Below are 26,099 nucleotides of genomic sequence, written 5' to 3'. Positions count from 1 at the left end.
GTTTTTTGTCGCACTGCTTTGCTTTATCTTGGCCAGGTCGCAGTTGTAAATGAGAACTTTTTCTCAACTGGCCTACCTGGTTAAATAAAGGTGAAATAAAATAAATAATAAATTAAAAATACTTCTACAGGTAAAGATTGAGAATAAAAAGTCACTCACTCTGAAACTCTCAGAGATGCCTCTCACCTGTCAGCATGCACGCAAGCACATGCAAACCTACACACAGGCGCACACCTTCTGTCCATCGAACAAAATGGTGTGTTCCACACACAATCACTTCTTCCCTTAATACATTGACACTTTAGTAATTTTGCAGACACTCTTATCTAGAGTTACTTACGGTAGTGAGTCACATACATTTTCGTACTATCACAGACATCTGAAAAATATCCTATCCCATAGAGAACAGGGGGAAAGTATCAAGGGAAATCAGGCAGGAAATGTATTTAGAGCAAAACTGAGCTTATCTAGAGGCCTGGACAGACACTTCATTACAAGCGTCCCATAGCATGTAGCACCTGGGAACCACACCAGGGAGACATTACAGGAAACCACTAAAGTGGCCACATTCCTGTAGAAAAAAATATACTATTCAAATATTGGCTAATTCTCAGTATTTACAGTGTTTATGAAAGTATCATTCCATTTAGTGAAGACACAATCATTCTAAGGATATATACTGTTGTCCATTTGCTCAAGTCCCAGTGACGATTCAGCATGAACTCATTCCTGCAACACCAGGTTCACACCAGCTCCTTCATATTAGCCATGCCTCTCTATGTAATGGCCCTTTTGGGACCACTCAGTACCCCTGTACCACCAGCACTGTATCCTTGTCCTCTCTCCTGCATCCAGATGTTTCTAGTGCCAGCAAGGAGGTCTCAGTCTCAACTAAGGAGGATGAACATGGCTTTGCCAGACTCTCCTCTCCTTTCAGTGCAGGAAACCAGGCCTCTCTGAATAGACTGGTGTTCTCTCTCTCCCCCAATGTGTTTCAGCTCTGTGACCCATGACTTCTGTGGAACATCTGGAGACAGATCCAGGTGTGCTATGAACTTACGTAAAATCAGCAATTTTGGGGGTTTTCCAATTAGGACCGACTATTTAATGCATACAAACATCCAACATGACTGCAAGCGGCTATTTGGATTGTGCACTTCTTGAAGTAATCAGAGAAAAGGCACAAAACTGTCAACAGCTAACACAGCTGGGGAGCCGTGCGGTGATCTGGTTGAGTGAGGTATGAATGATGCAGAGGGGAAATGGTTACAGACACATTTCACACGGAAGGAACACACCGCCCAATGGTCTGGCTTGGCCTACCTCTCTGCTTTCTCCTTTCTCTCCTCTCCACTGTCTGTGAGACTGTGAGGCCAGAAAGTGATAAGAAACACTCGTCTGTAAGATAGCATCCATTAAAGCACTGATAGATAGACAGCGGCCATAGGGGGAGAGGAGTGTGAGGGGAGAGGATGGCTAAATGTTGCTCCCTATCATTTCACTCAAATGAGAAATGATTGTGTGTGTCTGTGCTTCAGAGGGAGGACACAGTGTGAGGCTGTGAGGATACGCTGACACACTAAAACAATATCACAGCTTTCACTGTATCATCGACAGGAAATGTAAGACAGCCAGAGACAAACGAGCAGACACTCTGCAACTTGATATTCATCACAAACATAAATTCCTCACATTTGAGACTATGGAATTGGCCGCAACCTTCGACAACATGAAAAATAGTAGGCCTCCCGAGTTGTGCAGTGGTCTAAGACACTGCATCACAGTGCTAGCTGTGCCACTAGAGATCCTGGTTCGAGTCCAGGCTCTGTCACAGCCGGCCGCGATCGGGTGGCGCAAAATTGGCCCAGCGTAGTCTGGGTTAGGGGAGGGTTTGGCCGGTAGGGATGTCCTTGTCCTATTGCACACTAGCGACTCCTGTGGTGCAGTGCACGCTGACACAGTCGCCAGGTGTACGGTGTTTCCTCTGACACATTGGTGCGACTGGCTTCTTCGTTAAGTGGGCATTGTGTCAAGAAGCAGTGCGGCTTGGCTGGGTTGTGTTTCGGAGGACGCACGGCTCTCGACCATTGACTCTCCCGAGTCCGTACAGGAGTTGCAGTGATGGGACAAGACTGTAACAACCAATTGGATACCACGAAGTTGTGGAGAAAAAGGGGGGGTAATTTTTTTTAAATAAACTTTAAAATGGCCTATTTCCCTTGGTACCAAACAATGTTGTTGATTTATGGGTATCAGATAACCTTGATAGATAGCTATCTCTGACAATATGAGAGCTCCAGTAAACTGGGTCTCAGATTATTGTTGGTCAGAGGGGTAGGTGGAAACAACAAGCTATCTGTGACGTTCTGTTAGAATAATGGACACTATTTATGGCTGGACTATTGCATGGGAGCAGTGGTGGTTGACCCATCTAGGCCACCTCAAGATTTGACCAATTTAGTGATCAGTCCTTTCTCCTTTGCCCTGACAAATTCGATTTCTCTCCATCCAAGTTCGCTTCTAAAGACTGTGGCCAATGTACAATGCTAAGAAAGGAATACAAAGTTTTGGTTGTAAACCTCTCCCAAGTTTTGGTATTGTAGTACTATTCGAGTCCCTTGGGATGGTAACTTAACTTATGTCCAGCCATGTAACCATGTAGATGTAGAGCTGCAGCCAGTGGATGGCTTCTCATTAGCAGGGGTCCTGCTCCAGGGCTGTCTGGGGTGCTGCCTGAAGGGATTCAGTAACAAGCACTAGGACCTTTACTAGGTCCTTAAACTCTCCTGCATAGTGGCATATGGATGGTTCTGACAGGGCGTGCCCAGGGGGTCCTACTGGCCAGGCTGGCTTCATTAGCGTGTAGAGCAGACAAACTCCCTCCTGAATGCGCTGCTGTGCCCTCAAGTCTGTTATAGCTGAGGGACATTGGAACAAGAGTTGTGTCAGACACACAGTGAGCAGGAGCAGATAAAGCACAGCTAGCCGAGTGGCAGACAGGCAGAGTCCCGCTGGGCAGCAGCTAAACTTGACTAAACTACAGGAAGTAAGTGCCTTTGTTCCAAATACAACTTTTTCCTGGTTGTTTGTATCGTGTGTTATTTTAATTGTCTTTTTTTTATCATGGCTGGTGAATGGGGAAACCACAATCAGCCCACTTAAAATCCATTATTACACATAAGTATTGAATGAAAGGACTTGGGAAGACAAGTTTGCAGTTTAGCAAGTGCATAATTGAAGGTTAAAAAAGACATTGGACAGTATCTTGGACAATGTCACATGGTGGGGGAAAAAACACAATAGTTATGCCATGTCATAGGCCTATGTGATTATGTTAAATCCCCAGATGCCTCTGCTCCATCCTGCTCTGGTTCAAATATCCCAAAAGACTAGAGTTTCAGTCTGTAACGTGGGAAGTATGGGATGTTCTCAAACTAAATGAAAAAAAGCTGTGGAATTTGTCAACATCGAATTAAACGTATGTCAGACAGCGAAGGCCTGGTCTGAATCAGTAGGGCTTTCAGAGTCTTGTGTCTCAAATTCAAAGTGAGGAACAATCCTGACTGGCAACAGACTGCTATCTCTCCACATAAATCTACAGCAAGGAAACTCCAGCTCTCTCTGTGATGATTGGTTTACATTAGTTGTACATGCCAGCCATAAAGACACCGACATCTGGGGACCCATAACATTGTGTGTAGCAGGCACATACCTTTAGGATCCACTGGACCACATCTGGACCTCATCTGGATAAACGTAGGTGTGAGTAAGGAGGGAGGCCTTGAGTGCAGCCTGCTCACCTACAGTAGGTGTCACACCTTTACCTTCTTCATTTCCTCCCCAGCGTGCCCCGTGTCCTGTGTCAGACTCTTTCACGCCGTCTCCCTTGCCCCCCCTCTACTGGCGAGAGACCTGATGAGGTCCAGATGTGGTCCAAATGGGGCTAATTTCCGAGGCATGTCAAAGAGAGGAACGATGGACTCTAGGAGGGGGGGCTCCATCAAACTGCCAGTGGTTCTACTCACTCACATCTATCCGGTCAGAACAGGGGTCTCTACCTCATTAAGGCCTGGGGATGAACACAACAAATCTCCCTGGACACAGGCACAGGGGAGAAGCACCTCTACCATAATTTCAACCCTATCTCAATGTTACACTATATTTACATAGAAATATGAAATATTAAGGAAATTGATAATTGCTTGCTGTGGAAGGCAGTTGTGATGCTAACAAGCAGCCATCCTTCCGTTAAGCAGACCACATGTGAATTCCTCTCACAGAAGCCCATACTTAACCAGCCATAGGGCAGTGAGTGTGTTCCACCATAAACTGGTACACAGACGGTTGTGTCTGTGTACCAGTTTATGGTTGGCTATTTTTTGTCCTTTTCTAAGTGGTCTACCCAAACATTGACCACAAATCCAGAGACCTCAGCCTCTTAAACCCAATAACATTGTTGTTCTAAACAACTTACTGTAATTCTGTGGTGTTGGGAAAGCACTCTCCGTTGTATTGTGCTAGTCAGTGATTGACAGTGAGTGGATGGCAGCCGGGTCCAAAGAGGGCAGCCATATTTAGGTCATATTAGCCCCTATGACACGGCACATGACGGCACATGACATGTCAGCTCATGTGTGGGTGTCCGGTTGGTTTCAAAGCGTTACTGTCACTGTTGTGATCGGACTGTGTGAATACTGAACTGAGGCGTGCTGCAGTCCAGGAAAATAGTGCCCTGGGAAGACTCACCATGGCATCAACAGCTGCAGACAGTTGTCAGGTGTTGATTAGAGGTTGAACAGATGTGATGTTTTGAAGGTTGTTGGAGATTAATCGTGTGGTATGGTGGGGACACCTGCATTGCGTGCTTCTACACCTGCATTGCTCGCTGTTTGGGGTTTTAGGCTGGGTTTCTGTACAGCACTTTGTGACATCAGCTAACGTAAGAAGGGAGAGGAGAGGAATGCCTGGTGTTGTTCGGTAGGAAGAGGAGCTCCAGCTGGCCTTCCAGTCTTCCAGAGGAGATAAGGAAGTAAAAACAGAATGACAGAGCCATCAGAAGAACAATCACCACTGAGGATCAAGTGACTAGATAATCTGAAGAAAGGAGTGAAAACATCGAAATAGTACCTGTCATTAAATAAAGAGTTAAGAAGAATCAGGGGAAAAAAATATCTGCTATGTGCAATAAGCTTTGCTGAAACCTACTTTGTCTGACGTGCCTGTTAGATATTGGGAGTAATGGGTTCATCTATCATAGTACATTAAGCCCATTCGTGGGTGAATCCAGTATTCGCCTCATTTCCCTGGAATTCAATAGCCCATGTTTTGGGCTGAGGTCCTGTCTGCTCCATAACACCTCAGGAAGTGCACACACACCGGGGTCTCTCTGTGCGTGGTGTTAATTAAACTACCGGAAATAACCGAGGATTGACATTTTTCTTGGGAAAAGGTTAGAGGGTGAGAATTTTTGTAAATAAGTAAAGCCCATCTCGGGGCCATGGGAGATCCATTGCTTAGGCCTCAGAATCCCGGAGGACTCCAGAGTGGAGAAGCGCAATGCATAAGGACCACGGAACTGGTTTAGTTTGGCACCTATTCTGATGGATCAGAGGGACAGAGATATGGCTTTCTGCTCACTATTCAACGGTCCTGTCATTCTCACTCTCCAGTGTATATTTCTCAGCTGCAAAATCTCTCAGCTGCAAAGTCCCATTAGGGAGAGAGACAAGTAGAGAGTGAATGTTGCTAAGGGAATTTGTTTGACCAAATATAGACATTATGATTCGTAATAACTATCAAGGCACATCTTATAATGAAAGTTTTCATTTCATTTAGCAAAGACGTGTCATGGTTACAAGTGATTAAAATGGCACAAAGTCACTAAAATGTAGAATTATGATATAGAACTGACGGTTTCCCAGACCCAGATCAAACCTATCCCTGAACTAAAAAACACGTTCAATGAAGAATCTCTATTGGGCATGCTTTTTTGTCCAGGAGTATACCCCTACAGTATAGGCTTTTCTAGGTCTGGGGAACTGTCACCCAGAGCATCAACATATGATGGATGAAATACCAAAGCCTACTTTTACATATATTCTGACTACTACTCATGCGAAACAATGACTGAAGAGCAGATGGATCATGAAAATAGATTTATGGGAACTGAAAGACTATAAGTTACAAATCATATGGCGAATCATCATGTAAGCTTGCCGCAATCATGTTCTAAGCAAGATGGTAGAGGCTGTCAGTGAACAGAGACCGTGATACATTGCGCTGTGGTTCAGTCCAGAACATCATCTCCTGCTCTGGATCCATGTTTCCATCCAGTCTCTGAACTGCATGACCTTGGCCTGAGTACGGGGTGACATACACAGCCCACATACTCTGCGTCGTAGCCAATCTGTCAGCAAGAAGACTGATGAACAGACCAGTCACCCCCCCCCCCCACCCCCCCCACCCCCCACTCCCGACCGCCCTCACACCTGGGACTAATGTCCCTGTAAACGAGAAAGCAATTACAGCGCTGAGAGAGCTGTCCCTCCCCCCCGTGCCCTGTGCCCGGCCATCGCTGCCAGGTCAGTCTGCCTGTTCACATTCTGTTTTTTTGGCCAGCTAGGGAAGATGAATTCATCTGAAGTGTCCCATGCTCCGTCATAGGCTTCTGTTATCTGTTGGTATGGGTAGAAAGTTACCATGCTCCCACAGCACAGAACTTTATCCTTATCAAGAGTACAGTTATTGTACTGTAGCTGCAATGGTTTTCCCACATGGTGCTATCTAGAACCTAAAATGGTTATTTGGCTGTCCCCATAGGAGAACCCTTTTTGGTTCCAGGTAGAACCCTTTTGGTTTCAGGTAGAACCCTTTAGGGTTCCACAAAGAACCCTTTCCACAAGAGAGTTCTACATGGAGCCCAAAAGGGTTCTGCTATGGAGATTCCCAAATAACCCTTTTGGAACCCTTTTTTCTAAGAGTGTACAACATCAACTCTCCATTGATGTTTACTTCTTGAGATGTCTGTTATGGTAACATGAGTCAGCTTTCTAAAAGGCTATTGCTCCAGGCGGGGGCCAGACAGACAGACTGACAGATGATCGAGAGGCAGACAGACGGCGAAGAGAGGAGACACTGAAGGGGTGTGGATGGGGAAGGAGGGGGGAAGAGTTGCTCAGACAAAGAATTTGTTTTTCTTATCATTATCTCAATTAATGGAGAATTCCCCTCCAGTGAGCAGGATGAGAGAGAAGTGAGAAGAGAGGTGTTTTCAGATGGAGGAGTCTCCATAGGGATGTTTTCTTTGGAGAGCTTTACTAGGAATGTGTCTGTCATTCCTGTGTGCCATCAGCAACTTACTGTTTCAGGCGTCGGCTTGTTCCAACTCATTTTAGATTCCATCTGCCGTCCAATGATCCCCCAGGGGGAGCAAACAGGCAGCGTAGAGATTGAGATACACTGTAGTCGTAAAGAACGGCTAACCAACAGACAGCAGATTGTTTTTTAGTTTTTTTACCAGAGATTATTTCACGTGACTTTAGTTTACAGTAGTGTATGTGACATGTTAAAGAACTCCATTCATTTGTTGATGCATGTGTGAGTATGGACTGTTCGTGCCTCCTAACGTCGACTTGGTTGTAATTGTATCGGGCCAATGTGGTGTCGCTAGAATGGCTCAGCTATGTTGTGGTTGGCACCGACTCTAGAGTTCAACTGAAACATAGTTCTGAGCTATTCTTTTTTTTGGCTTGAGGAACAGAACATTACCTATTCCCTTCAGGGCAAAACTCCTTGGAAACAGGTCTACACCATTGTATTAACAGCTTGTGGGAGATCCATGAGGCAGTAATTCATCCAACAACGGCCACAACTACATCCATATGCCTTGTTAACGGTACCTCAAAGAGGGTTAAATGTCTCCGCCTTTTTCACAGATTTTCAATGAGCCCCTTTCAATTCACATATCAGGTGTACTCTGTACATTAACCAGTCTACACTGACATATGTCAGTATCTATATCAAGGACAAAGTCTTTATTCTTGACAACGTTTGTTCATAAACCCAAACTGGGAGAAAGTTCAGACAGGAGTTCTAAGCTAGGAGAATGGGGGGAAAAAAGAGGCAACTCATGATAATGATAATAAATACCTGTCATGGGACACGGGGCGGCAGCAGGACAATGACAGTTGACACATGAATTGCTGTGAAGTGCATGCAGAGCAATTTCAGACAGTTGGCGGCAACCTCACATACAGGAGCAGGTCTCCTCTTGTAGAGCCTGACAGATGAGATTCACATAGGAGCTGGGGCCAGGGAGATTTCCATTGTTGAACCCATCTATATATGCCAAGGACTGAGAGACTAGCCTGGCTCAGAGACTGTTGGTTGATTCTCCTGAGGATAGCCTGCAACCTCATGTGGCTGTCTCATTTCTGTGTCGGGGAGCCAGTGTAGAAAATGGAGGGATGTGTTATTTAGTGACAGGGTCTCAACAGAAAACTGTGAATTAAAGAATAAAGTTTTCCTTAGATGGCTTATTTATAGTATTCTAGAATGGCGACTGACTGTCTAATCTCAGACAGACTTAGGCCCATATAAATACTTTTGGACATGTCAAACAATGGCCATTGATGTTTTGACATGTAAACTATGCGGGTGAAGACACTTAGTGAGGGAGGTTTTTTCCCCCTCAAACCCAGGTAACATTTGATTGGTAAGTGAATCTGTGTGTAACAAACTGTTTCTGTCAGACAAAGACTCCAAATTCATTACTGAGGGCATTCATGGGCACAAGGAGTAGAGTATGTGCACCATGCTCACCATGCCCTTGAGGATGCCTGATCGGGTTTCTGAGTGTGATTTATACTGGAGCAGCTGCAGTGGTAGTGTGCCCATCCCAAATCGGAATGTACGCACCACAAAGGTGGGCGAGCTGGGCTCTAACTGTGTAACACAATCCTGCCCTCCTGGACGACCCCAGTTATGAGTCATGGAGGTGATTGAGCTCACATCAAGAGGAAAACATGCTGGGTCCTCACTGGAGATGGATCAAACCCAAGGATCCTGTCTACATTACCTACTTGTTCACATTGTTGGCCAATAGCACAGCACGACTGATGGCATGTACACTACCGTTCAAACGTTTGGGGTCACTAAGAAATGTCCTTGTTTTGAAAGAAAAGCAACAAAAAAATTGTCCATTAAAATAACATCAAATTGATCAGAAATACAGTGTAGACATTGTTAATGTTGTAAATGTCTATTGTAGCTGGTAACTGCTGATTTTTAATGGAATATCTACATAGGTGTACAGAGGCCCATTATCAGCAACCATCACTTCAGTGTTCCAATGGCACGTTGTGTTAGCTATTCCAAGTTTATAATTTTAAAAGGCTAATTGATCATTAGAAAAACCTTTTGCGATTATGTTAGCACAGCTGGAAACTGTTGTGCTGATAAAAGAAGCAATGAAACTGGCCTTCTTTAGACTAGTTGAGTATCTGGAGCATCAGCATTTGTGGGTTTGATTACAGGCTCAAAATGGCCAGAAACAAAGTACTTTCTTCTGAAACTCGTCAGTCTATTCTTGTTCTGAGAAATGAAGGCTATTCCATGAGAGAAATTGCCAACAAACTGAAGATCTTGTACAACGCTGCGTATTACTCCCTTCACAGAACAGCGCAAACTGGCCCTAACCACAATAGAAAGAGGAGTGGGAGGCCCCGGTGCACAACTGAGCAAGAGGACAAGTACATTAGAGTGTATAGTTTGAGAAACAGACGCCCCACTCATAATGAACCGCCTATCTAGATATTCCATAAAAAATCTGCAGTTTCCAGCTACAATAGTCATTTACAACAATGTCTACACTGTATTTCTGATCAATTTGATGTTATTTTAATGGACCAAAAATGTGCTTCTCTTTCAAAAACAAGGACATTTCTAAGTGACACCAAACTTTTGAACGGTAGTGTACATCAATGGCTTGATGGAAGTTTCATTCCTAGAAGCCATAAACATAATATCTAGAGATTTCAAATTGAAAGCTTACATAAAAACAGATATCCATTGCAGTGCAATACTAACCCATAAATCTCATCATGTGACTGGCCCACACTCAAACATGCATTCTTATCACACATAAAACAATGTGATATGCCATGTAGGTCTATAAAGAGCTGGTCGATTAGCGGGAAATACTTAGGTCAGAACCACACGCATGGTCACTCTGAACCAAACCCCCAGAGTTAAGACCATGACATGCCTGATGCAAAGGGCACCATCTATCCATCCATTCGCCCCTTCTCCAGGTCTCCCTAGCCCCAAACACAGGGTAGCTTTCCTGTGCCTGGAAAACAAACAACTGCCAAACAATCAGAGACTCGTGACCCCCACCCCCAAGGGTCCACTTACTCTCACTGTCATCCCACAAAGCCCAGGTCTGGTTACACCACCCTGGGAGACCTCGGCCATAGCCAGGAAAAGTGGTGCCATTACTGTCCTCATTACCAAACCGACCCCGCCTGCTTCCCTGCCTCCATCACTCAGACCCTACTGACAGCTCCCATTCACCAAGCAGAACCAAGGGACCTGCCCAGGCCCAGTGGACAAGGAGAGGGTGGGTTTTGGCCCTGACAGGACCCCCCATTGTGACCTGCATCAGCTCTGTGTGATTTACTGTTGGCTCGGTTGTGGGGACACAGACACGTGCCCTCTGTTTGTCTAGTAGATGTGCTTTAGACGAGGCCTAGGGGATCACCCACACTGTGTGTTGAAGCTAGTTGTATAGATATTTCCAAAAATCCTCTCTCTTCGTGTTCTTTGAAAGTAAATGTTTTTCTCTTTTTGACAGGGTGAGGAACAGAGATAGAATGTATGCGAAACGATGAGAGGGAGACTTACTGTGTTGACACTAATTGCCTGGAGAAACCTGGAGCTTAACTAGACAGGACTGAAAGTCTGGCATTTCAAAGGTAAACTTCACACTTCTGCCTTTAGAAATTGTGAAAAAAAATGTTATTCACTGATGGACAGGAAGGGGAAACTTCAGTGACAGCACCACTGAAAAAGTTTCTTAGCTCAGCAGATTCCTCTTTGGTTTATTCTTTCTGCTTTTAAAACATAAGAAGTGAAGGATATCTTCAGAATAAAAAAAGAAGGGGGAAGCAGTTAGCACAGAGCTAACCAGAGCCTTTCAGTAACCAGGGAAAAACCACAATAAGGAACTAGATTGATTTGAACCAATATAAAGTATTGCAAAGATACGCAAGGATATACAGTACATCTATCACATTGAGTTAATCCATCCAGTGAATAGAAACCCAGAACCCAACTTGAGCAGTCAACAACCCTCTAATAATATAGCATTCATTAAGGTTCTAATTACTATTACTTGACCTTAAAAACGGACACAAACACTCATTACATGAAATGAAAAAAAGAGGAGATGGTTGACTCGCTGCCTGTCACACCACTTGTCTACAAATCTACAGCCCTAATTGCACATTTCCTCTAATAGTAAGTTTCATCATGTTTATGGCTGTCATTATGATTCTATCTTAAGGGAAATCCTTTTCCCCATGTTGCCTATTTTCTCTATGGAGTTGATGCCTTTGTGCAAGGGTCAGCTTGGGCATCTACTGCAAGCCTCTGTAGTTCATCACACCCCCCTATGTTTACAGGACATAGCTCTCTACACAAAATAAGACTCTCCCTGACAGCACCATGGAAAAGTCTGGAATTTTACCACACCAGTTTTTGCCTTCACGCGCCAGTGATGGCCACAACTTCCAGTTCAACTAAGTCCTGTAATGTTTTTCAATCTTGTGGTAGATTTCTATCATCCTAGTGAGGTTGTTTTGGTGGGTAGGTTCTGACAGACATGATGGGGGGAACCACAGTGGTCGGTTCTGCTCAGGGAAGAGTGCGCTGGGAAAGAAGCAGCCAGTGTAGAATATGGGACAGGTGTCGGAGCCAAGCCTCCAGCAGTTGGGGGATGATAACATATTTACAGCTCCCTGTGCTGCTCACATGTAGTCTGTAAGACCAGTGGAGACATGGCTGGAGGGACAGGCAGGCGCTGTGGGTGGCAGATTGGAGAATACAGTAGGAAGGGTATGTGAGGGTCGTGTGAGGAAAACCTTGCTATACTTCAACTATCAAATTAAAATCAAATTTTATACACATAAACATGGTTAGCAGATGTTATTGCGAGTGTAGCGAAATGCTTGTGCTTCTAGTTCCGACAGTGCAGCAATATCTAACAAGTAATCTAACAATTCCACAACAACTACCTTATACACACAAATCTAAGTAAAGGGATGGAATAAGAATACGTACATAAAAATATATGGATGGGCCATGACCGACCGGCATAGACGAGATGCAATAGATGGTATAAAATACAGTATATACATTTTGGATGTGTAGTGCAAGATATGAAATCATCATTATTAAAGTGGCATTAATAAAATGACTAGTGATCCATGTATTAGAGTGGCCAATGATTTCAAGTCTGTATGTAGGCAGCAGCCTCTCTGTGTTAGTGATATCTGTTTAACAGTCTGACGGCCTTGAGATTGAAAAATAGCTTCTGTCTCTCTGTCCCAGCTTTGATGCACCTGTACTGACCTCGCCTTCTGGATGATAGCGGCGTGAACAGGTAGTGGCTCGGGTGGTTGTTGTCCTTGATGATCTTTTTGGCCTTCCTGTGACATCAGGTGCTGTAAGTGTCCTGGAGGGCAGGTAGTTTGCCCCCGGTGATGCGTTGTGCAGACCGCACCACCCTCTGGAGAGCCCCGCGTTTGTGGTTGGTACAGTTGCCGTACCAGGCGGTGATACAGCCCGACAGGATGCTCTCAATTGTGCATCTGTAGAAGTTTGTGAGGGTTTTAGGTGACAAGACAAATTTCTTCAGCCTCCTGAGGTTTAAGAGGCGCTGTTGCGCCTTCTTCACCACACTGTCTGTGTGGGTGGACCATTTCAGTTTGTCCGTGATGTGTATGCCGAGGAACTTGAAAAACGTTCCACCTTCTCCACTGCTGTCCCGTCAATGTGGATAGGGGGGTGCTCCCTCTGCTGTTTCCTGAAGTCCACGATCATCTCCTTTGTTTTGTTGATGTTGAGTGAGAGGTTGTTTTCCTGACACCACACTCCGAGTGCCCTCACCTCCTCCCTATAGGCTGTCTCGTCATTGTTGGAGATCAAGCCTACTACTGTTGTGTCGTCTGCAGATTTTATCAAAACCAGCATCACTACTCAGAGCCGTCCAGCATCACTACTCTGGATGGCTCTGACTTAGAATACGTGGACAACTACAAATACCTAGGTGTCTGGTTAGACTGTAAACTCTCCTTCCAGACTCAATTTTGGATTGGAGATGCTTAATTTAAATCTAGAATCGGCTTCCTATATCGCAACAAAGCATCCTTCACTCATGCTGCCAAACATACCCTCGTAAAACTGACCATACTACCGATCCTCGACTTCGGTGATGTCATCTATAAAATAGCCTCCAACACTCTACTCAACAAATTGGATGCAGTCTATCACAGTGCCATCCGTTTTGTCACCAAAACCCCATACACTACCCACCACTGCGACCTGTACGCTCTCGTTGGTTGGCCCTTGCTTCATACTCATCGCCAAACCCACTGGCTACAGGTTATCTACAAGTCTCTGCTAGGTAAAGCCCCGCCTTATCTCAGCTCACTGGTCACCATAGCAGCACCCAATCGTAGCACGCGCTCCAGCAGGTATATCTCACTGGTCACCCCCAAAGCCAATTCCTACTTTGGTCGTCTTTCCTTCCAGTTCTCTGCTGCCAATGACTGGAACGAACTGCAAAAATCTCTGAAGCTGGAGACTCATATCTCCCTCACTAGCTTTAAGCACCAGCTGTCAGAGCAGCTCACAGATCACGGCACCTGTACATAGCCCATCTGTAAACAGCCCATCTATCTACCTACCTCATCCCCATACTGTATTTATTTATTTATCTTGCTCCTTTGCACCCCAGTATCTCTACTTGCACATTCATCCTCTGCACATCTACCATTCCAGTGTTTAATTGCTATACTGTAATTACTTCGCCACCATGGCCTATTTATTGCCTTAACTCCCTTATCTTACCTCATTTGCACGCACTGTATATAGACTTTTTGTTTTCTTTTGTTCTACTGTATTATTGACTATGTTTTGTTTATTCCATGTGTAACTCTGTGTTGTTGTATATGTTGAATTGCTATGCTTTATCTTGTCCAGGTCACAGTTGCAAATGAGAACTTGTTCTCAACTAGCCTACCTGTTTAAATAGAGGTGAATTTCATCTAAAAAAAATGTAAATGATCGAGTTGGAGGCGTGAATGGCCACGCAGTCATGGGTGAACAGGGAGTACAGGAGGGGGCTGAGCACTCAGTGTTGAGGATCAGCGAAGCGGAGATTTTTCCTACCTTCACCACCTGGGAGCGGCCCGTCAGGAAGTCCAGGACCCAATGGCACAGGGCGGGGTTGAGACCCAGGACCTCAAGCTTAATGATGAGCTTGGAGGGTACTATGGTGTTGAATACTGAGCTGTAGTCAATGAACAGCATTCTTACATAGGTATTCCTCTTGGCCAGAAGGGATAGGGCAGTGTGCAGTGTGATGGCGATTGCATCTTCTGTGGACCTATTGGGGCGGCAGTGGGTCTAAGGTAAGGTGGAGGTGATATGATCCTTGACTAGTCTCGCAAAGCACTTCATGATGAAAGTATCAGTTAAATTTGCTACTGTATGTTTATGAAAAGATTAGGAATGTTACATTTGAGATCTTAGAGTATCAGAAAATGGAGCATACAGTATACTGTCAATGCAGGATCTTATAAATGATCAACTTCAGCACTTCTTTTCAGTATGTTGGACCTGTTCCAATGTTTTAATAAATCATGAAGTGAGATTATAGGCATGTCTGTCTGGTGTATCCAACAGAGAACTAGTATATGCCATATAGGAATGTTTTCACTGTTTGAAGTTCTTCTTGTGTGAGCTGCTTTGATTCAGGCAACAAAAGTGCTTAAATTCCTGTCCTGACAGTTTTGCTTTAGAACTAGTTAGAAATGTCAAACGTCCCCTCATTATAAGACAAAACCTTAAGGGTGTTTGAACAACCATTCACAGCTGTCCGATAACTGTGGCTATCTGTACGGTGTAAATGTTTTCTTTTTCACATTAAAGTCTGGTTTTAGATAAACATTTATTTGGATGTGTTACAAACTTGGCCTGTATTACAAAAGAATCCCAGAAATCAGCTCAGCACAAAGGCTTTATTTGACGAGGCTTCATTTTATGGCTCTTTAATAGAAGGGACTCTGCTTCATTTAGTGCAGAGAATAGGCTGATTGATTGACCTGACGTCATTTGTTTTGTTTCAGCACAGTTGATTTCACAGTGATGATGCCAAGTGTTTCGATTGCTGCATTTCTTCATTTTGTATGTGACTTTATAGGCCTAACATTTGCCCTAAATTCTCAATGTGCTTAGTGCCTTATCAAAATCCCAGTTGTGAGACATTCTTCAGTTTGTGTTTAAAGAGTCATCTGCTAACTCACTTAAAATAAACCTTTTAGAAACCCATCAACCTGTATCCTGTTGCCTGTTGTGGGAGGGTAAAGGACAATCGTTTCGACACATTGACCAATAGGTCAGGTCAGGCGTGACATGGTTTAGGAAGTGGTCAGTGTGAGGACCAGGGTGTATACGGGTCAATGAGTCTCCATCATCGCTGATGACCAGAGGAACCCATTGACCTAGGAGTGCCACATTACTGGCCAGTCTGCCCTACCCTTAATCCTTAACAGGACACACACACACACACACACACACACACACACACACACACACACACACACACACACACACACACACACACGCCTCTCTTCATGCCTCGGTGGACGCTAGATCCTCCAATTCCCTCAAATACTGTGATGGAAAACACGACTCCTACCCCCTTGCACAGACCTGGGATAACCTATATCTATGACTGACAGCCATAATGCAGGTCAAATGTGCATCAGTTCTTCTCCACCTCCTAGTCATAGACATAAGTCTTATTGGCCCTGACAGAGCAGGTTAGGGCAGCCAGGTTTAAAAGTAATCATCCACTCTGATGAGCCGAGCAGACAGTGTTATTGAAACACTGAGCATTAAATAGAGGTGATGAGACCATCATGTCAATGTAATCAGGTTCATCTGGCTTAATATTGACTCTGCTTTGAAAGGCATGAGAGCAAGTCGCCAGTATTATAATGTAGTACTTGTGCAAAAGTATGGTAGGTTTCAAAATCAAAATTGCAAAAGTATTGCCAAGAGTACCAGGATATAAAAACAAAGGTAACACCCATGGACATGCACACAGCCTCTTAGCACTAGAATAGTGTACAGCCTAAAGGCTCCCAAACGGTGTTATTCCTTTGTTGAAAAACAAGCTGAATATTTAAAGAGATACGATAGTTAATCTTGTCCTGGGGCGAAGGTGGGCCAAAAACACCTCTCAACTAGGTAATGGAAACCCAAGAATATGTCAGAGAAGACTTTCTCTGTTTATGAAAAATGGAGAGCTGAAAGAGTAATGCCTGTACGCACGCACATCACCATGCGCACACGAACATACAGACACAGGAACACATAGACGGGGCGGCAGGTAGCCCTGTGGTTAGAGCGTTGGACGAGTAACCGAAAGGTTGCAAGATCGAATCCCCGAGCTGACAAGTTAAAATCTGTCGTTCTGCCCCTGAACAAGAGAGTTAACCCACCGTTCCTAGGCCATCATTGAAAATAAGAATAAAAAGGTAAAATAAGAATAAAAAGGTAAAATACTTTTTTTTAAGGACACAGGAACACACATGTATTCTTCCTCTTCCCTTCTCACACCCACCCAGCACTCAAGGAGTGACTGTTCTTCTGATGACGGGCTGTCACCAGCACTCTACCCCCAGAGATAGGAGTCCATCTCTGGTTAAGGATTAGTCAGTGATATGAGTGCGGCATTGCCGTCTTTACAACGTTACAATTGTAAACCGTCTCAATCACTCAAACTTACGAGCGGGCATAATTTGAAGCTCTGTGCTGCCTTGTGTAAACTTCTTCAATCGCTGTCTTTCTGCTAGTTTCCTGTTTGTGTTTAGGTTTCTGAGAAGACAACCCATGAGTGATTTATGACCTCCATGTGTCACCCGTGGGGCCTCTAGCTCTAGACAAATGACACTAACAAGACACAGAGACCCCACTGTCTGGATCCCAACGGCCAACATACAGCTCTGGAAGACAAGATATGATATTTTTCTCCTTCCACACACACAAAAAAACCTCATAAAATCTGCACTGGTTTTCCAACCCCATTTCATAGATTATCATGGGTAGAAAAAGAAAAAAACACAATGCAATCTCTCATGACAGTCACTGACAATCAAGGAGAGTGGATGGGAATTGCAGTGTAAAAGACAATAAGATGGCAACATTTGCATGTTTCCTCCTGTCGGCATCCATTTTCGTCTGTGTAAATCAATCCATGAAAAATTGCTGTAATACTTCAGAGGAAAAGACTAATGAAAGGTGAAAGGGAAGTCTACATCAGATTTCCTACATTCAATGTTGAATGTTTATCATTAAAGAAGAGAAAAGTTAATATCTCAATAATAATTATGTTTTTGTTCAACTAAGGAAGATTTGCTCAATATTTCTCAATCAGACCTAGGATAACTTCCACTGTTGAAGACACAGCACCCCAGACTCTGTTTATCCAACTGTCTGTTTTGACCGATAACTTAACAGTTGTTTACAGGCTGTAAACATGGATGGCATCCCTGGGAGGGAGAGAGACTACAGAGACAACTGATTGAGATATGGTTTGTTTGCCACATGTAGGCTTACCATAATATACAGTACCAGTCAAAAGTTTGGACAAACCTACTCATTCAAGGGTTTTTCTTTATTTTTTACTATTTTCTACATTGTAGAATAATAGTGAAGATATCAAAATGATGAAATAACACATGGAATCATGTAGTAACCAAAAAAGTGTTAAACAAATCAAAATATATTTCAGATTTTAGATTCTTCAAAGTAGCAACTCTTTGCCTTGATGACAGCTTTGCACACTCTTGGCATTCTCTCAACCAGCTTCACCTGGAATGCTTTCCAACAGAAGGAGTTCCCACATATGCTGAGCACTTGTTGGCTGTTTTTCCCTTCACTCTGCGGTCCAACTCATCCCAAACCATCTCAATTGGGTTGAGGTCGGATGATTGTGGAGGCAAGGTCATCTGATGCAGCACTCCATCACTCTCCTTCTTGGTCAAATAGCCCTTACACAGCCTGGAGGCGTATTGGGTCACTGTCCTTTGAAAAACAAATGATAGTCCCACCAAGCACAAACCCGATGGGATGGCGTATCGCTGCAGAATGCTATGGTAGCCATGCTGGTTAAGAATGCCTTGATTTCTAAATAAATCACTGACAGTGTCACCAGCAAAGCACCCACACACCATCACACCTCCTCCTCCATGCTTCATGTGGGAACCACATGCGGAGATCATCCGTTCACCTACTCTGCTTCTCAAAAGACACGGCGGTTGGAACCAAAAATCTCAAATTTGGACTTATCAGACCAAAGGACAGATTTCCATTGGTCTAATGTCCATTGCTTGTGTTTCTTGGCCCAAGCAAGTCTCTTCTTATTATTGTTGTCCTTTAGTAATGGTTTCTTTGCAGTAATTTGACCATGAAGGCCTGATTCATGCAGTCTCCTCTGAACAGTTGATGTTGAGATGCGTCTGTATACTTCAACTCGGTGAATCATTTATTTGTGCTGCAATCTGAGGTGCAGTTAACTCTAATGAACTTATCCTCTGCAGCAGAGGTAACTCTGGGTCTTCCATTCCTGTGGAGGTCCTCATGAGAGCCAGTTTCATCATAGCGCTTGATGGTTTTTGCGACTGCACTTCAAGAAACTTTCAAAGTTCTTACAGTAAAGATGGACTGTTGTTTCTCTTTGGTTATTTGAGCTGTTCTCGCCATAATATGCACACTCCAATTTGCATACCGCCCCTACAGATCCACAGATGATGCAATCTCAATCGCACTCCACACTGCCCTTTCTCACCTGGACAAAAGGAACACCTGTGTGAGAATGCTGTTCATTGACTACAGCTCAGCGTTCAACACCATAGTGCCCACGAAGCTCATCACTAAGCTGAGGACTCTGGGACTAAACACCTCCCTCTGCAACTGGATCCTGGACTTCCATGTTGGGCCGCTCCCATGTGGTAAGAGTAGGCAACAACTCGTCTGCCACGTTGATCCTTAACACTGGGGCCCATCAGGGGTGTGTACTTAGTCCCCTCCTGTATTCCCTGTTCACCCAAGACTGCGTGGCCAAACACGACTCCAACACCATCATTAAGTTTGCTGACGACACAACAGTGGTAGGCCTGATCACCGACAACGATGAGACAGCCTATAGGGAGGTCGTCAGTGTGGTGCCAGGACAACAACCTCTCCCTCAATGTGAACATGACAAAGGAACTGATCGTGGACTAGAGGTAAAAGGCGGGACAAACAGGCCCCCATTAACATCGACGGGGCTGTAGTGGAGCGGGTCGAGAGTTAAGTTCATTGGTGTCCACATCACCAATGAACTATCGTGGTCCAAACATACCAAGACAGTCGTGAAGAGGGCACGACGAAACCTTTTCCCCCTCAGGAGACTGAAAGGATTTGGCATGGGTCCCCAGATCCTCAAAAGATTCTACAGCTGCACCATCGAGAGCATCCTGACCGGTTGCATCACCGCCTAGTATGGCAACTGCTCGGCATCTGACCGTAAGGCGCTACAGAGGGTAATACGAACGGCTCAGTACATCACTGGGGCCAAGCTTCCTGCCATCCAGGACCTATACAATAGGCGGCGTCAGAGAAAAGCCCATATAATTGTCTGAGACTCCAGTCACCCAAGTTAAAGACTGTTTTTTCTGCTACCACACGGCAAGCAGTACCGGAGTGCCAAGTCTAAGACCAAAAGGCTCCTCAACAGCTTCTACCCCCAAGCCATAAGACTGCTGAACAATTAATAAAATCACCACCGGACAATTTACATTGCCTTCCACCCCCCCACCCCCTTTTGTACAATGCTGCTACTCGCTGTTTATTATCTATGCATAGTCACTTCATCCCCACCTACATGTATAAATTACCTCAACTAACACACTGATTCAGTACCGGTGCTCCCTGTATAGAGCCTTGTTATTGTGTTATTTTCTTAACTCTTCTTCAACTGCACTGTTGGTTAAGGGCTTGTAAGTAAGCATTTCACGGTAAAGTCTACACTTGTATTCGGCGCATGTGACAAATAGTTTGATTTGCTCTTTTACCAAATAGGCCTATCTTCTGTATACCAACCCTACCTTGTCGCAACACAACTGATTTGCTCAAACGCATTAAGAAAAGAAATTCCACAAATGTACTTTTAACAAGGAAAACCTGTTAATTGAAATGCATTCCAGGTGACTACCTCATTAATTGTTACTTAACTCGGCAAGTCATTTAAGAACAAATTGTTATTTACAATGATGGCCTACCCCGGCCAAACACGGACGACGCTGGGCCAATTGTGCGCCGTCCTAAGGGACTCCCAGTCACGGCCGGATGTGATACAGCCTGGTTGACCTGGTTGCTGACGCTGGTTGAGAGAATGCCAAAAGTGTGTAAAGCTGTCATCAAGGGAAAGGGTGGCTACTTTGAAGAATCTAAAATATATTTAGATTTGTTACATTTTTTTTGAATGAGTAGGTGTGTCCAAACTTTTGACTGGTACTCTAGATAAAATACATAAAAACAGATAGCATTGGAGTGTCCTTCTGTACTTTCTCTCTCCACATCTTCAGTGATACACTTTAGGGCATTCGGAAAGTATTCAGACCGTGACTTTTTCCAAAAAATTTTACGTAACAGCGTTATTCTGAAATGGATTAAATAAAGTAATTTCCTCATCAAGCTACACACAATACCCCATAATGACAAAGCAAAAATGTTTTTTTTTTTTTTTTTTTAAACGTATCAAAAATAAAATACCGAAATGTTTTATTTACATAAGTATTCAGACCCTTTGCTATGAGACTTTGAGCTCAGGTGCGTCCTGTTTACATTGATCATCCTTGAGATGTTTCTACAACTTGGAGTCCACCTGTGGTAAATTCAATTGATTGGACATGATTTGGAAAGGCACACACCTGTCTAAATAAGATCCCACAGTTGACAGTGCATGTCAGAGCAAAAACCAAGCCATGAGGTCGAAGGAATTGTCCGTAGAGCTCTGAGACAGGATTCTTCCTAGAGATGGCCACCTGGCCAAACGGGAAGAAGGGCTTTGGTCAGGGAGGTGACCATGAACCCGATGGTTACTCTGATAGAACTCCAGAGCTCCTCTGTGGAGATGGGGGAACCTTCCAGAAGGACAACCATCTCTATAGCACTCCAACAAGTCAGGCCTTTATGGTAGAGTGGCCAGACAGAAGCCACTCATCAGTAAAAGTACACTTGGAGTTTACCAAAAGGATTCTCAGACAATGAGAAAAAAGATTCTGGTCTGATGAAACCAAGATAGTACTCTCTGGCCTGAATGCCAAGCATCACACCTGGAGGAACATGGCACCATCACTATGGTGAAGCATGGTGGTGCCAGCATCATGCTGTGGAGATGTTTTTCAGTGGCAGGGACTGGGAGACTAGTCAGGATTGAGGGAAAGATGAATGAAGCAAAGTACAGAGAGATCCTTGATGAAAACCTGCTCCAGAGCTCTCAGGACCTCAGAGTGGGGTGAAAGTTCACCTTCCAATAGGACAATGACCCTAAGCACACAGCCAAGACAACGCAGGAGTGGCTTCGAGACAGGTCTCTGAATGTCCTTGAGTGGCCCAGCCAGAGCCCGAACTTGAACCCAATCTCTGGAGAGACCTGAAAATAGCTGTGCAGCGACGCTCCCAATGCAACCTGACAGAGCTTGAGAGGATCTGCAGAGTAGAATAGGACAAACTCCCCAAATACATGTGTGCCAAGTTTGTAGCATCATACCCAAGAAGACTCGAGGCTGTAATCGCTGCCAAAGGTGCTTCAACAAAGTAATGAGCAAAGGGTCTGAATACTTATGTAAATGGAATATCAGTTCATTTTTTGTATATATTTGCAAACATTTCTAAAAACCTGTTTTTGCTTTGTCATTATGGGGTATTGGGTGTAGATTGATGAGGGAAAAAAAACAATATAATCCATTTTCGAATAAGGCTTTAACATAACAAAATGTGGGAAAAAATCAAGGGGTCTGAATACTTTCCAAATACACTGGAGGTGTCTATGCTGGTCATATATTTCTTGTCAAAGTCTCCCAAACGTGAGGTTAATCCTGCTGGCTGATTCAGGCCTTTGTTTTCAAGACTGGAAACCTTTGACTATATCTGTGATGAAAACAATCCGTGCAGTGCTACTGTACAAGGCAGAGAGTATGGACATTTCTTAACCAAGGAAGATGACCAACAGAAAATATGTTGTTTTTCCAATTCTCTTACATTTATGGAATGGCCCATTGAAGTCCCATAAATATTATGAAGTTGCATGAAATGCTGACCTAATTGTGGTTAGTTTTATTGATTAGACGAGTCACATTTAAATGCCACTCCCAAAACATGAGGCTGGCTGTGTATGCTGTTACTTCTCCATGACAATGAATTCATAGCTTTTTATGTGCTTATTTTCACACTCAGAGAAAACGCTGTAATTATGTGTAGTTAGGAACAACTGACAGGACAAAACTAGGCCTGGTATAGCTTCAAATAGACCTTACAGACACAGTAAGAAAAAAACGGAATGTTCTGACACTCTTTGCACATAACCACTTGCTCGGTTTTACCGAATCCAGTGCCCCTACTTGGTTCCATGACAGATTTGCACACTCAGCAAATACTACACATCACACTGTGTTAATTGGAAAGATAACTGGTAATATCAATATAATTAATTACAAAACCTATAGAAACACAGTATGTACTGCTGTTTCTTTTTTTGTACCCACCATATTGAACTTTGCAACAGAAAATAGATAGCCTACCACAGTTGAATTGTGGGGCATAGGTAAACGAACTAAACTACAAAATAAGAGGCAGAGACACTAGTCTTTCTAATAATTCACAGAAGCGATCACAGGGGCTAGACCAGCTAAATGTGTAACTGTAGGATGATTATTCATTTGAAAGGAGCATAGTGCCAGCATAGTGTCAGAATCAAAGACTCTTTCAGGGTCTTGGCCTAAAATAATTCAGGTTCATAATACAACACTACCACCGTTGCACAAACGTTTCACAAAGCATGAGGTAGGGGACTGACGTTCTCCCCAATAGGTCAACTAACAGATAATCAGTTCTCTTTAATGGAACGAGGGTAGGAGAGGGAAAATACAGTCAAAAAAAAAAAGCAACATCATCTGTTTCACAATGCTGTGTGATGATAGGTTTATCTGCTGCGGAAAACATGGACTGTAAACGGCTGATGATGAAACCAACCATGTGTGGTGTGAGAGGCACGGAGGAGAGGCCTAGGAACCGAGAGCAGAGCACGACTGGGAGAAAGAGCTAGTGTTGTAAGCACCTTTCAACACCCCCTGATTCAGTGCACATTTAGAGGGCCCGCTACACAGGTACTGTCCTGTGAGCAGCAGGAGACTGGCCAAGGGCACAGCCATTATTCTATCATCACAGGTTTATAATGGGGAGATGTCTACCAGCTGTTACTGTACTGTAGAAAACGCTTCGTCAAGATCTACCCTCCCAGGTTTGACCTCCCAAACTTTCTCACACCAGACACTAAACATGGATTCCACTCAACACCAATGGCTATAAGTGCTTCTCAGGCAATGAGAAAAGGATGTCCAAAGACCACAGATACACTACATGCAACAGTTTGGGGAAGGCCCTTTCCTGTTTCAGCATGAAAATGCCCCCGTGCACAAAGTGAGGTTAATACAGAAATGGTTTTTCGAGATCTGTGTGTAAGAACTTGACTGACCTGCACAGAGCCCTAACCTCAACCCCACTGAACACCTTTGGGATGGATTGGAACACCGACTGCGAGCCAGGCCTGATTGTCCAACATCAGGGCCCAACCTCATAAATGCTAGTGGCTGAATGGAAGCAAGTCCCTGCAGCAATGTTCCAACATCTAGTGGAAAGCCTTCCCAGAAGAGTGGAGGCTGTTATAGCAGAAAAGGGGGGACCAAATCTTAAATATTAATGTCCATGATTTTGGAATATTCAATGAGCAGGTGTCCACATACTATTGGCCATGTAGTGTCTCTAAAACAAAGAGCATGAGTGGAGAGAGAGAGAGAGAGAGAGAGAGAGAGAGAGAGAGAGAGAGAGAGAGAGAGAGAGAGAGAGAGAGAGAGAGAGAGAGAGAGAGAGAGAGAGAGAGAGAGAGAGAGAGAGAGAGAGAGTATAACAGGCTGTATAACATTCTTTCGACATTGCCCTCTGTGCCCTCTTATCCTCTCCTCTCCCAAGGTGCGGATGTTTCTACCCAGAAACCTGGCCGCTGGACAAAACCAGGAAACACCAGATACTACAGAGAAGAACCTGCCTCTGGGCCTGCCAGAACATGGGGTGGAGGATGAGTCTCTCTCCCCCTCTGTGTCTACCTGCTGCTGCCCCAGGGGCCGAGAGAGGGCTGACATAAATCTCCTGTGGTGGGAGATGACAGTATATTAGGAGGAGTCAAGTCAGGTTAACCAGAGGCCTGAACCTGAAGACGATTTAGATGCTGCTGGGATATTGAGTCTTCTCTGTCTTCGTGGACGCATGCAGCTTTATCTTCCAGGGTAGATCCTACATCTGACACATTGAACAGGCCTGGTAATGACCACAGATTGATATTGAATCGCCATCTTTTTTAATCTTCCACAGATTCTTAGACAAACACATAATTTCATCAGGTAATTTAGGAAAATATTTTGGTATTTCTATAAAATGTCCATCACAGCATCATTCCATGGAAAATCCAGAATATAAGTATTACACCCAATAAATTAAGAGCTAGGAACGCAAGGCACATTTAGGATCAACTAGTTTCAACGGGTGTTGGGCACCACCTTACAGACTGGGGATGGATGGAGAGCTCACGGTAGGAGTTGGGTATTTCCTGATCTAATGGGGGAGTCTGTGCATTATGCTCAATAACGGCATACGCTCACAAAGAATTACAAAACACTCGTGAAATTTGCCCATACGGAGAGAAAAGTGTGCAAAAAAATCAGAGAAAAGGTGAGAGAGAAATGAGGGCTGTGGGATGATAAATGATAATAGTGCACTCTATTTTTCAAAATAAATAAAAAGAATGGAAGAATTGGAGGGAGGAAGACTGACAGACATACAAATAACTAAGGACAAACTGGGACAGATAGAATAAGAGAGAGGTGAACGTGGTCAGGTAGCCTAGCGGTTAAGCACGTTGGGCCAGTAACAGAAAGGTCGCTGGTTCGAATCACCGAGCTGATGAGGTAAAATAATCTGTTGATGTGCCCTTATTAAGCAAGGCACTTAATCCTAACTGCTCTGGATTTTTTATTTTATTTAACTAGGCAAGTCATTTAAGAACAAATTCTTATTTTCAATGACGGCCTAGGAACAGTGGGTTAACGACAGATTTGTACCTTGTCAGCTCAGGAATTTGAACTTGCAACCTTTCGGTTACTAGTCCAATGCTCTAACCACTAGGCTACCCTGCCGCCTCAGATAAGAAATTTCTGCTAAATGATTAAAATGTCAGGCCAGGCAGGTCTTTGAGTGTTCACACCCCATGACTGTGGTGGAATCTATTAAAACACATGACCTAGTCATATCTCAGTATCAGTCGAGAGAGAGTGGAAAATTAAACATAACTGAGTAATTATCTTATTACCTCAAGCTAACAGGTATGCTAACACAACATAGAAACACCCTGTCACACACGCACACAACAACTCTGTTGCATTCATCCCATCAAACCATAATTGCTGTGGTCTCTCTTCACAGTTGCCATAGAG

Source organism: Salmo salar, chromosome ssa22, assembly GCF_905237065.1.
Source record: "Salmo salar chromosome ssa22, Ssal_v3.1, whole genome shotgun sequence".
Lineage (NCBI taxonomy): Eukaryota > Metazoa > Chordata > Actinopteri > Salmoniformes > Salmonidae > Salmo > Salmo salar.
Note: the sequence above shows the minus strand (reverse complement) of the source record.